The sequence below is a fragment of the Battus philenor genome, unplaced genomic scaffold, assembly GCF_028537555.1.
Source record: "Battus philenor isolate CCGP_79_NKW_IND1 unplaced genomic scaffold, ilBatPhil1.0.hap1 SCAF_23, whole genome shotgun sequence".
Classification (NCBI taxonomy): Eukaryota; Metazoa; Arthropoda; class Insecta; order Lepidoptera; family Papilionidae; genus Battus; species Battus philenor.
Window position 1 is genome coordinate 367,341 of NW_027181686.1, and position 13,629 is coordinate 380,969.

The window sequence follows — 13,629 nt, forward strand, 5'->3', positions numbered from 1 at the left end:
GCAAAAGCTTTTTAGTTTAAGTCATGAATGTACATAATATTTTTAATATTTGTGAGCTTTAGTTTTCCGCATGACAAAGTTTTGTAAGTCTTTAAAAATTGCACTGCCTTTAAACTTACATAGTAATAAAGAAAAAAAAGAAACAATCACGTAATGTTTCATTGGAAGCCGTGGCCATGGATCAGCGGATAATCCGTGAGCCGTGTCGCGCGCTCCTCCTGAAGAATTACTGCTCCGATTTAAAAGTGATCCCGCGCCGGATTCCGTTTTTAATTGCGAGTTGGGCGTTCTAGTGGTACATTTTACAGGTCAATGTACTTATGATGCTATGAGTTTTTATAGTGGGCAGTGAAGAAGAAAAGGACGAAGAGATATCGGAAAGGAAAATGAGGGAAAAAGAAGAATGGCACAAGAAGACAATAAAGGGTTGATGAAGTTTAAAAGAAAGGAAGGTTCTATTGGAGAGATATGGGGGAGGTCAGGATCCTACAGTAGACGTCCTTTGACTCAAAATGATAATGGTGATGAAGAAAAGAGAAAGACAGACGGAGGATCTTTCTAGGTCACTTTGAAAACCTACCTTGTCTTTGCATGTCACATTAATTTCATACGTACCAATTACTATTGACTTTTTTAACACTTATATCAGACTATAAAAACCTTATTTTATATCAAAATACCTGTCGGATATTGACAGAGGCTTAACGTAAATGTAAACAAAGAAAAACTTTGATGTATTCACTTGAAAAATATTGTGTTACAATAGAAAACATCATCAGAGATTTGAAGACGAACGAAAGTGACTAACATAACCCAGTGTATTGACATATAGAAGGGGCAATAGGTACCCCTCCTAATTGTAGAACAAATGACCATTGGTGTCTTAAGTTTCAGGAGTGGGGACCATTGAACGTCAAGCGCGGCCTAGGACGTTCATCCATAAGGTGAAAAGACCTTTTTAAGGAAGTTGGAAAACGCTTTTAAAGGCATTATTGAGCTTAAAACGCCTAAAGAACCTTATTATATGAAAGTAGTTCATGGCTATATTAAATCCTCTTCATATCTGTCTACAATCCGCAACAATGCATTGTAACTGAAACCATTTAAATACTAAAAATAAAACTTGATTTATTGTCATTTAAATTTGGATAATAAATCACAGACACTAATCCAGAGAACTGCTTCGGCGGCCGTTACGAAGAATTATTTCATCGGATTTTATTGGCGCTTTGGTGAATAAATACATAAAGTTGGTTTATGTTGCGGGGAATAACCGCGACGCTCTAATCAAGAGAGGATGGCAGCTGATGATATTGACGGTCAAGGTTGGGCGTACAAAATGCCTGAGTATATAAATATTAATGAGTGTGTGCCATTATCAAATAATTCCAATCATCTGTGTTAAGAACTAAAAAATACAGGATAATTGGAGATAGTTGTAAAGGATTTTGCAGGAAGTAAATACGATGAAACTTTCCTGCAACACACTCATTAAACTTAGGTTTTAATGCTACAAAAGTTTTAATGCAAACTAATTTAAGATGAGCGCACAAGTGACTCCGATGGTTTGTTTTTTGTGATCACAATATCATAAAAACAATGGTTAGAGAAAAAAACTTTATTACTAATTAAGAGATCTTTAAACTGTATTATAAATTATTAAAGAGGTTTTCTTCAAACACACATATAGTTTTTTTTAAAGAGTTAAATTTATAACATGGTGAATCAAGGACATTACTCGGAATTACATTTTGAAACCAGTAAAAAACCTATAAAAAAGTTAACTATTTTATAGAGCTTTTTTTTAATGGTCCCCGCTATTGGGGACCTGTCGTTCCCCTATCTCGTGTGGGACAGGGACTTTTTATTTCTAATAATTTATTCATATAAGTTTTTATTATTATCATTCTCCTCTTTCATGTATCATATTATCTGTCGTACTGTTTCTTTCGTTCTACAATTTTCCCAGTCTTTCTCTTTCATTCCATTAGCCATACATCCATCCTCAACCACTACATTCTAGGTTTCCTTACTATTTTATTTTGCAACATTACATTTATTGTTCAAACATTTATCACATATTTTCTTTATAATTATAATATCATATTATATTACAATGTTTATTGCACTATTTGTGATACTACTTTATTTATTTTATTTCTATATTTTAATGTTTGCTTTACTTTTTTATTCGTATTCGACTCAAATTATATTTCAATCTATTACTGCGTTTTATTTTTACCCATTGCATTTATCATCACCTTCCAGCAGTAGCTGAGGAAGCACTCTCTCTCCCCTTCATCTTGCATGATGGCCGAGATACTCCTCTCCTCCATCTTTTTGCCCATCCGGCATTCGGAATCTGCGCGCAGTTTATAGAGTTTAAAGAGCTTAGAATACAGTATGACAAAGTTGCTCCCTCCAATACCACCCTGAGGGACGAAACAACAGTGTACTTGAGTAACACTGACATACCATACAACATCCAGGTGGACCACAAGAACGTACAGAACTTGTAGTGAGGGAAATCTACATTTTCGTAAGTTACAGATTTGCGGGCCCTGCGACCGACGAAGCCCGCAGAGCTAACAGTGTCGACATCTAACAGAAACTAGAGAAAGAGAGAGAGCTGTTTTTCTTGTACATATTAATATTTTTATACAGAGACAAAATTATTACATAAATATATAGCACACCACATTCTCAACACATATATAAATGTTGATACGAAATAATTAGTGTAAAAACTTTAAAAAGGTTTGTCATCTCACTTGCTGTCAATTAATGTACACCCTATACATAATAAATTAACAATGATATGGTAAGAAAAATAGTTTATTAAATTCGCAGTAAGAAAAGGATAAATATTTAGCCACTGCCGGATACGCAGCGGGCTGGCGGGCGGTGCACTTTATTGCACGACTACCACTGCATGTGCGGAAGTGGCTAAATATTTGTCTTTTTCTTACGTAGGATAGACTTCCGCAAGGTAACGCCTGATGCCATTAAATATTAAATTTGCGTTTCTAAATATTAAAATTAAACGTTGTTTAATATTTGTCTCTGCAGAGTATATTGCCACATGTTGATGTGACCCGTCGCGTTCCAATAGAGTGATCACAATGCAAGGATGATCGATTAAAAGTGTAAAGGTAAATCTTTTACACTCATTTTCATGTGCGCTGTAACATTCTCTTTTAGTAAATTCTCATATAGTAAAGAGATGTCATAAAAATATATTATATATTCTCTGATTTTCTGGTCTCTGCTAAATTAAATCTTTGTAAAATTTCAAATGAGTCGTAATTTAAAAATGTCGGCTGCTCAAAATTAAAATGTAATTTAGGTGATAAGTAAGATTGTTGTATATTCCGAGTTACAACAAATAAAATAAAAAAAACTATTGCTAACAAATGATTTATGCGTTCATCCCTTTAAAGCAGGGATGACCAACCTTTTTAACCAACAGGCTAATTTAAATTAAAAAAAAATTTTCGATGGGCACACTTCTCTGTTTAAAGCCTATGGACAGCCATTGCAAAGAATATGATCACCGCGGCTTCCCGCTTAACATTCAAAATCATTCACATTAAAACTGTTAATAAACGTTAGAATTATAAAATATACAAATTTTAATGCAAAATAATAATAAACAAGATTTAAACAGAAAAACAAACTCACTTGAAAATTTTAAATAAACATTTTCGATACAAGCGTATATAAAACACGAGGCTTTCTAATCGTGTATCACATCACATACTTTTGATCGGTGGTTTTAATTAATTTTTTTTTGTTTGGCATTTTACTATTATATATTTTATAACAATATATTGATGAGATAAAGTGCATAAAATAATTTCAATTGTAGGGTCGCATAAACATGCTTAACGGGACGCGTATAGTTCACCCTGCTTTAATCTTTACGTCTTTTTTCAATCATTCTGCATAACGACTGTATATTGTCAGTTTGGTTTCCGACGAAATTTTTCTATGAGAAACTCATTACATATATATATATATATATATATATATATATATACACATATATGAGCCCATTATTAAATTATACTTTGATAGATGTACAACACTTAAACTTAAACTTCGCCAAGATTTGGAACGACCCGCTGGATCTATTTTTCCTGATGAGTTGAACTCTGGAGCTTTTAAGAGTAGAGTGAACAGGTTTTTATTGGATGGACCACCTTTGTTTTCATCTACACTTTTCATCAGGTGAGATGGAAGACAAACGCCCATTTCAACTTTATATATAAATATATGTATATGAATATATTTGAAATGTTTTTATATATATACAATGACAAAACTTATTGTAATTAAAAATAATAGTTTAAATAACTACTGTACCCAAATTAACCAACTAACAGTGTCTGTCTTCGTCGTGTCTATCTTCCTCGGGATCGACGGAATACTCAATAACTGACAAATTTCAAATCAATTCACGTCAGCGCTGAGTCGGAGTTAGTTCACAATTAATTGGCTTACAGAGGAAATGCATTATTGCGGATGCAACTCGGAGATTCATTTGAATGTATGCGATCAATAATTATAATTGATTTCTTAATAATTACTGTTATTGGTTAAGACAAAGGTCTCTAGAATGTCATTTAATTGAAATGTTGTTCGTATACACACACATAAATATATGTGTGCAAAGTGTAAGTGTAATGCCTTTAAATTTTCAATCTAATAATTGTGTTAAATAAATACATTTAAAAAACTTTCAAGTTAAACGGTTTTTTGATATCCATATTGTGTTGGTTGTAAAAATATGTACCTAGTCCGCCATATTGGAACGGCGTCCATCTTGATTTTTAAATTTTGACATAATCATCATGTTTTACTAGTGTAGCCCTTTCATTTAATACCCATATTGAGGGGGTTAAGGAAAAATACGAAATCCGCCATTTTGTATCGGCAGCCATCTTAGATTTATAATGTTATTGATTTTATTATATTGTATTGTCATCTAAATTAAATGTGTGTACCAAATTTCAGAAGGGAAGGTGCTCAAATTTCAATTTCTAATTTTGATCCAAATAAATTCCGTACGGGTCGAACTAAATAAAACCGTTTAATAAAGGGGTAATTTGTTGACAAATAGTTTATAAAACTATTTGCAATCATACTTTATGAAGTCACTATGAAATACATAACATTACACTATTAATCGTCATAACAGATGGTAAATAATTATAAATTTAGTATGTTGTATCTGAATTGTTCAAGATTTCTTGTCTAAAGTGGCAGGACAAAAGGTTCTCGAGTCTCGGTCATGGTAGCCATCTGTGGGGGAGGCCAATACCTTGCAGTTTGTGTCTATCAGCATATACGAGTATGTCGTTAGTTTGAATTTTGAATCCGCCTTTTACTTGTGACAACATTTATTATTTTTGAAACCATAGATTTTTGAATAGTGTACACAAAATATTAATTAACAGCAAATGCGGTACATATTCACCCCTGTAAAACTATTACACCTATAAACAATCACCCTGTACATAGTTAAATAACGTCAAAGATACAACTTTCGAGATTACTTTAGTATTTCAATTGTCGAAACTTTTTTAAAGATGTTTCCAGTAGCTCGGAGAATCTTCAAAAGCTTTTAAATTCCAATTATTCTAAATCTTTGCCGTTTTTAACATTTTTTCTTGTTCGGAATGAGTTGGGGGATGAAATTGAAAAATAAGAATTTTTTTTCAAACTTTTCCAACAAATGGAACAGTCACTGTCTACTCGAAATTTTAAAAACCAAATCTAATAATTGACGTCAATGCATGTATTATATCATAAAAATATTTATTATAACCAGTAAAAAAATGTATTTTTTATACATTCATGTATGCTTGTATAAATATATATTTGTTTGAAAGATGTGTTATTGAGGAGTTTCTTCCTACTTCTTCTCCATAATATTATGGAGCGAAACAGTAAAAAATAAAATTGATTTTAAAAAAAAGTTTTTATATTGAATATACGATTTTTATGTTTTTATATATTTTTATCGCACATACGTAGCGTATGTGTATGTAGGTATGTATATATGTATGTACTATGTTTGTATCGTCGTCGTTTCAGCCCATAGACAATCATATGCAATTGCAATCCTAAATCATTAATGCACACATTGTGAATTATACAAGATTGTTTCGCGGGAATCGGGTTCACGACTACGATCGCTACGAAATCTCAGTCCTCTGAAGCTGATATATATATATAAATATATATATATATATATATAAATATATATATATATATATATATATATATATATATATATATATATATATATATATATATATATATATATATATATATATATATATTATATTTATATTTATGTATATATAAATTTTTTTAAATCTCTCTTATTGAACATTAGCCCAGTATTAAATTATATTTTGTAGATGTACAACACACCCTTATCAATTCTCTTTTGTCACGATTTCCTCGCTATGTATCTTTCATCATTTCTCAGCAGTCTCCGTGATATATATGTTAACCCAAGACCCTCACATTTACCACTAAACAACAGCAAACAACAAAATACAAGTGAAGTTACTCTATCCTCAACTAGATGGCGCTAGTGGTATTTTCCTGTCACGCTATTTGTACATCGATTGATATACATTTATAAAGAGTGGCAGTAGGTGTTGTTTTTATAGACTTTATTTATGTAAGCTTAGTTTAACTTAGTCTCTAGCATTATAACTACATTCTACGAGGTTGGGTTATTTGAAAAAGTCGAACAAAGTTGTATCACTTATTTGTCTTTACCCAGTAATGTACTAAATAATTAACAACTTTCTTTATAAAAGAAAAAATACTATTAAAGTGTATAAACGTACTACTATAACAAAATAGTATGAAGCATGAGAGTGTGTGATCACGATCCAATAACCAGCGTACACCGCTTGTCATGTTCTGACGCGGGTCATACGCAGGAAGGTCAGGGGGTGTGGGGGCTGCCTCCACTAATTACGCCACCCGGTTATAAATCAAGCACGTCCCATGCGGGCGATAGGAACAGAGGGGTATTTGTTATAACATATTAATGTAAAATTGAAACCCTCCTTACTGAAACAAGGATTTTAGAGAAAGGACAATGCAATCATAAAATAATATATAAAGAGCTGATATCTCAAAATGTTTTGGCTTACAAAATTTTATCAGTCTAAATAATAATTATTCAATGAAAAGCCTGCGTCAATATGCCACATTGGCTGTTGATTATCAGTATATATATAAATATATAGGATATCCAGTAATTAATGGAAATGGAATTATTAATCCCCAATGATCAGAGACATTTCAATTTAAAAAATGTTCCCATATTACAAATTTTGTTACTTAGTCAAATTTTCTCCTTTTCTACATTAATGGCAATAAGTCACTATTTATGGAAGATACATTTATGAATTATACCATTATAAAATCTACATGAAACCGACATTATTTTTAAATTATTGGCCACCCATTCATTCATACATTTTTTTCATACCCAAGAGGTTTGAACTTCGCTTAAATAATATTTTTTGCATGTTTTTCAGAAATAAATTAATTTGCGAATTTTTTAAAATAAAAACTGCAAAAGCTATTCATACTGTTTACTTTTTATCTATTAGCACAGTTAGTGTATAATAATAAAATAACAAAAAACCAATAGAAATCATTCATTGTTGGTCATAGTGTTCAAGACAGTAAAATAAGATAGGAATAAAAACGACTTTTCTTTAAAAAATATATATCAAAGGTACTACTAGTGATATATTATGTTTCGTATTTTATATATATATATATATATATATATATATATGTGTGTGTGTGTATATATATAAATATGTACTTTATTAAACATCATAGATAATAACTAAAAAATAAACAAATTGGGCGATCTCTTCTAGATAACCTTTGGATGGAGATGAGATACATGAAAAAAGGGCAGTATAGGGTTGTCACACAAATACATACATAATTATACACACACACGCATATAGAAAGTCTGTGTGTGTGTGTATGTGTGTGTGTGTGTGTTTGTGTGTTTACGTGGAAAATTTATTACATATATATGAATTAATAAAACTGCAAGGATTCACAACAGATTTACACGAACGCTTTTGTAGGTTTCTGCTTTTACCTTCTAGTCTACTCCAAGGTTTAAGCAACCCTTTAAGATGTCTATGGGGGGATATACCATAATCAACACGTTTGGCAGGCGGGTTGGCAATCTCAGTGAACCACCCTCAGGACACTTGTTTGTAAGCAGTGGCAATTCTATATAATTAATGCACGAAGTGTGGATTATATAGCATTGTATAGTGGGAAACGAACCCGCGTCTATAACCGCAAGTCTCAGTTTTTACCGCTGAGCTACTGCACCTGCCTAGTTATGCTCTATTTGTAGTAGATATGGTTGGATACTACACGTTAGAATTATTAGAAGTTATTAATTAGTAGAAGAAATTAGAGGGATAACATTGCACTAGTCAAGTATGTATTCCAGGTGTTTTACTATGTTAAAAATTCTTCCTAAATCAATCAAACAATCGTAACATTACTGTAAAGTAATGTCGCTTTTTTAAGTTAAATTCACACGACTTCATTATTAAAAAGTATTTATTTCTAATCAAAATATATCCACCTTCGTTATCAACAACCTTTTGCCATCTAGTATACAAATTTCAATGTCGGAGCGACAAAAATTAATCGGTTTTCCTGTGAAATATGTAGTTAGAAATGAACTTACTTTCCGATCCCTCTAATACATCATAGCTCAGTATAAAAATAACTTAACAAATATATATATATATAAATAGCGGATACAACATGAGTTTGTCACCTAGCGCCGCAAGATGGCGCATCTCGTTAGCGGGGCAATTTGTCACTTAGCCTCGACGTTTGACATGTGACGAGTGTTGTGAGGGGTAAGTTAGGTTACATAAGCAAAACACGCGCCTCCCGGCCCTCCGTTCACTCCGGCACCACCCCTGACTACTCATCGCGTCAACTGATCTCGCGGAATACCCTCGCAGACTTTAGCCGGTAATCACTTTTATTCTGCATGGATTTGTATGAAATATTTCTTTGTTATTTAATCTGAAAAATCCATATGTGTCTGTCACTGCTTTGTTCTTTTACATTATTATTAAAAATTCGAGTAAATTTTCCATTTTGGATATGTAAACTACAAATATAAGCGACTATCTTTTGATTTTGTATTAACATTCATTCATTTATTGAAGATCGCCTCAATGATCGCTGCCTACATCCAACTACTTTTCGCAACCTCAACCTCTTTCATTATGTAGTGGGTCCAGCTTGTGGTGTGTCTGTCCACGAAATTCGACCCAAACGCTATTGATACTCATTGGTCCTCGAGAGGGGGGTAAGTATATATATATATATATATATATACTATTTTTTTATCATACCCCTATCTTACATATACATGTATTTATAAGATAGGGGAATGAGAGGATCCCACCAACGTGGACCAAAAAGATAACGACATTGTTTGCATTAGCGATGTGCTACGACGGTGACTTTAGTTCTTCTACTTATCTCCTCATTTTAGATGCGATCATTGCTCTCTGGGTGAACGTGACCTTTCTTATAAGGTCCAACGCAAGCGATCACATCATGGATCCATATGTCTATAATGAATAATATTTATCAACGTGTTATTCATTTATATATATTATTAATAAATGTAAAGTGGCATTTTTCGATTCTGTGAGTACGTTTGACGTATTGATTAACAATGTAAGCTTTTTCGATGTGAACACGACATGTATACCACTGTAATAAAAAACTAAGGTAAATTTGTTTATAAAATGTAAATCATTTATTCTTCAAAATCAAATTCATCATCTTCAAAGTAATCCCCGTCTGATAAAACGCACTTTACTAACGCTTTTTCCGGTTCTCGAAACAGTTGGAATAATCATTTCCCTGTATAGCCTTCAGGACCTTCTTCGATTCGGTTTTTATCTCCACAATCGTGTCAAAACTGCGTCCCCGCACTGGCTTTTGTGTTCGCTGAATAGCTAGTAGTCGCACGAAGCCAAAACAGGCGAATACGGTGGTTGTGGAGTCGAGTTATTGAAGTTTTTTTTTTTACTAAATATTGAGCGATTTTGACATCAATCGAGACTTGACGCGACACAATTGACACATTTAATAAAAACACTTGTAACTTGTAGATGATTACACCTTTTGATAAATAGACGCTTGGCAAATGTTATAGACAGTTCTACCAACCTAGGAATAAAACATTTACCTGCCTTCCTAATGCCAGAGAGTTTTAAATGACAATTCAAAGTGTTAAATGGGTATTTATACAAAGAAGTTAAATTACGAAACATGTTACAGAAAACACTTGAATTTATTTTCAATGTTTTATATGAAAGACACGTATGGTAACATCGAGTGTGGTCCGTGAATGGTACGACGTGAAAGCCTACTTGCTTCAGTAGTTTTCTAATGACAATAAAATTATTGATGATTTTGGAGAACATATCTATTATGATTCGCATCCGTTTGTAATTACATTTTACTAAAACGCATATATTACATTCATAATATAGTTTTTCGTTAATATTCTAAAGTTGAAATATGATTTGTACATAATGTGTTATACGATAATACTCGTACAACGCGTTTTCCTACAACGCGAAACTTATTCACATTGTTTTTAACCACTTGACACAGGTAAGCTTTTATCTTTTGTTGTTTGTGGTCGGCAATAAATTAAATTATGAAACCGTTATTGGATTTGGTGACAAGGGTTAGGTGAGGTGAAGTTAATTTTCGACGAGGGATTTGTTCGCGCTTCCGTTGCATTATGACAAAGAAAAAGGGAGCGATTTGAGAGATCGCTTTGAACTCGAATACGTTCCGTGTGTGCACTTCGAGAGTTCGCTTTGAAACGAGATAATGCGCCGTATGACGTGGATTAATGAGGGAGTTGGAGAGATCTTATAGAATTTCGCATGACTTCTATACACTTCAAGAAGTTTAAGCGTGTACGTGAAATTTCAACTATCTACCTTTTACGGCAAGTTGATTTACGATAGGAACTTCTTATTATTAATATTATATGAACTTCATGTGGGGAAATTTTAGGATTGGATTGAAAACTAACTTTAATTTTCATGTAACTTTATAATAAAATAGTAATTTATATGCACTAACTTGTAATTAGGGATTATCATACAATTTATTGAAACATTGTTTTTAGAAATAAAAGTCCCAATAAAATGTTGTTACAATTTAATTAATTTTGTGATAATAAAGCTTGAGAGTAAATTCCTTTGCATATTGTTATAAAAACAATTATCAAAGTGTTCATAAAATAACGTAAAAGAATTTGCTGAAGGATTTTGACCATATGTACCAACGAATGAATAAAACATTTATGAGTAAACTATAATAAAAAATGTGATTTTTAATTATTTATTTTTATTTAATGCTATTGAAATTATCTACCAGTGGCCACCAACACGGAGTGGTGCAGATATAACCAGTGGGCAGGTGTGTAAATGTAGAGATTCACAAAGGAGTATTATGTATATATATATATATAAATATAATATAATATAATATGTAAATCATGCAAAATCGCCGGCGTTTGTTTAAGGGTTAAACTATTCTTGAGCGTTGGAACCTGTTTCTATATATATATATACACATATATATATATATATATATATATATATATATATATATATATATATGTGTATATATATATATATATGTATATATATATATATATATATGTATATATATATATAATATTACTACTTTATGCCTATTATGAAATTACTAATTAAAATGTACTTTAATATAAGAATACAAGATATCAGTCGCCTCATCTGCTAATAAGTCTTGAACCTTCTTCTTCTTCAACTTGTAATCATTTTGTCGTCACTCATACACGCTCTCTGCAAGATGTAGGCCTCCCCCAAAGATATCTATGGAGATATATATAATATGTACAACACTGCAGTGCGGTGCTCTGGTAACTCGTTAGAAAGCAGTGACAATGCTATATAATTAATGCACAGTGTGTTTTATAACACGGCATCCCGGGAATCAAACTCACGATCTGCGTTCGCAAGCCTCACTCCTCTGCCGCTGTGCTGCAATGCTCTATTAATCAACTGACTATTAATTAATTATATTGATAGTATGTTAACTACTTTATTGGTTATTTTATATCTGCTACTGTATTGTCAAATTTTATTTATCTTATTTATTTTCCTTAAAATTGCGTTACTTGATAAGGTTTATTGTCGTCACCGATATTTGGGGGAGCCCTTTTTTCTTGTTTAGGTGGGGGAAATCTTCCGGTGTTCAAGATGCCCTGCCTCTGGGGGGAGGACAGGGGTATGTGGGATTCCTACCCACTACCCCCCACCCCCCGGGGGTCGCCCTCTGCGCTATACGGGGGACCGCGGTACATCCCGGTCAGGGATCGCCACGCGGTCTTCCTTCGCGCCGTGCTATTTTTTTGATAGCCCGTCCCGGGGTATGCATGTATACGCTACCCTCGAAAACCTCGTGGTGCTATCAAGATGGTTCGACGTGGTCTCGAACAATCGTCCGCCTCAGAGTCGCCGAAGCTAGTGGGAGTTTAGGGCCCCCACCCTAAACTCCCGCGACTCCGAAGGCCCCGTTTATGGTAGGGAAGCACCATTCACCGGAGGGCCGTCGCGAGGCGCGTCCCTGCGCTGACGACGTCGTCTCCGAGCGGGATCTGTCCTGTCTGGAGGAGCCCTACTTCAAGTAGGCGTCGATCAGCTGAAAAGATGAACAAGCAGATACGGTCTTATTTTTAGTATTTTTATTTTAAATTGTGTTATCCGTGGTGAACTCATATATAGTTTTATGAATCACACCTGTCAGAATATTCTAGCTTTACGATGTTTATGATTGAAATATGATTTGTAGTTCTGCCAGTGTAACATATACCCCGGCTCATGTTGTATTCACTAGTGTGGATCTTACTTTTTTTGGAAAGTTTGTATTGCTCCTGCTACTGTGGTATAGAGCAGTGATCCCCAAAGTGGTCTATATCGACCCCTAGAGGTCTATGATAACCTGCAAGGGGTCTACGACAGCGAAAAAAAAATTTGGAGGTCCATGAAAAGAAAATGGGGGTCCACAGGCTGGACATCATTAGCCGAGGAGATTTAAGATTAACCCTTACAAAATTGACGTCAAATGTTGATAGTTTATTATTAAAGCATCAGGTTCATCCTTCTCACTAAAAATATTGACTTATAGCTTATGTTATTTTATTTATAGTTTATTTTATGTTTATTTAATGTTACGTATATTTTACATAACAGATACAAAATTTTATTTTGAGTAGTTTTAATTTAAATTCAATGAATAAATGTATAAATTAATATGTGTTTTTACTTTAAATTTTTAACACTAAACTTCACTACAGTTAGAAATTTACAGGAAATCAATATCAGGTAAGTAGGGGGTTTACCCAACACTGAAAAACATGGCAAGGGGTCTACGACACAAAAAAGTTTGAGTGTGGTTTAGAACTAATCAAACCAGCATATGGGACTGCAGCAACCTCACTCATCCACT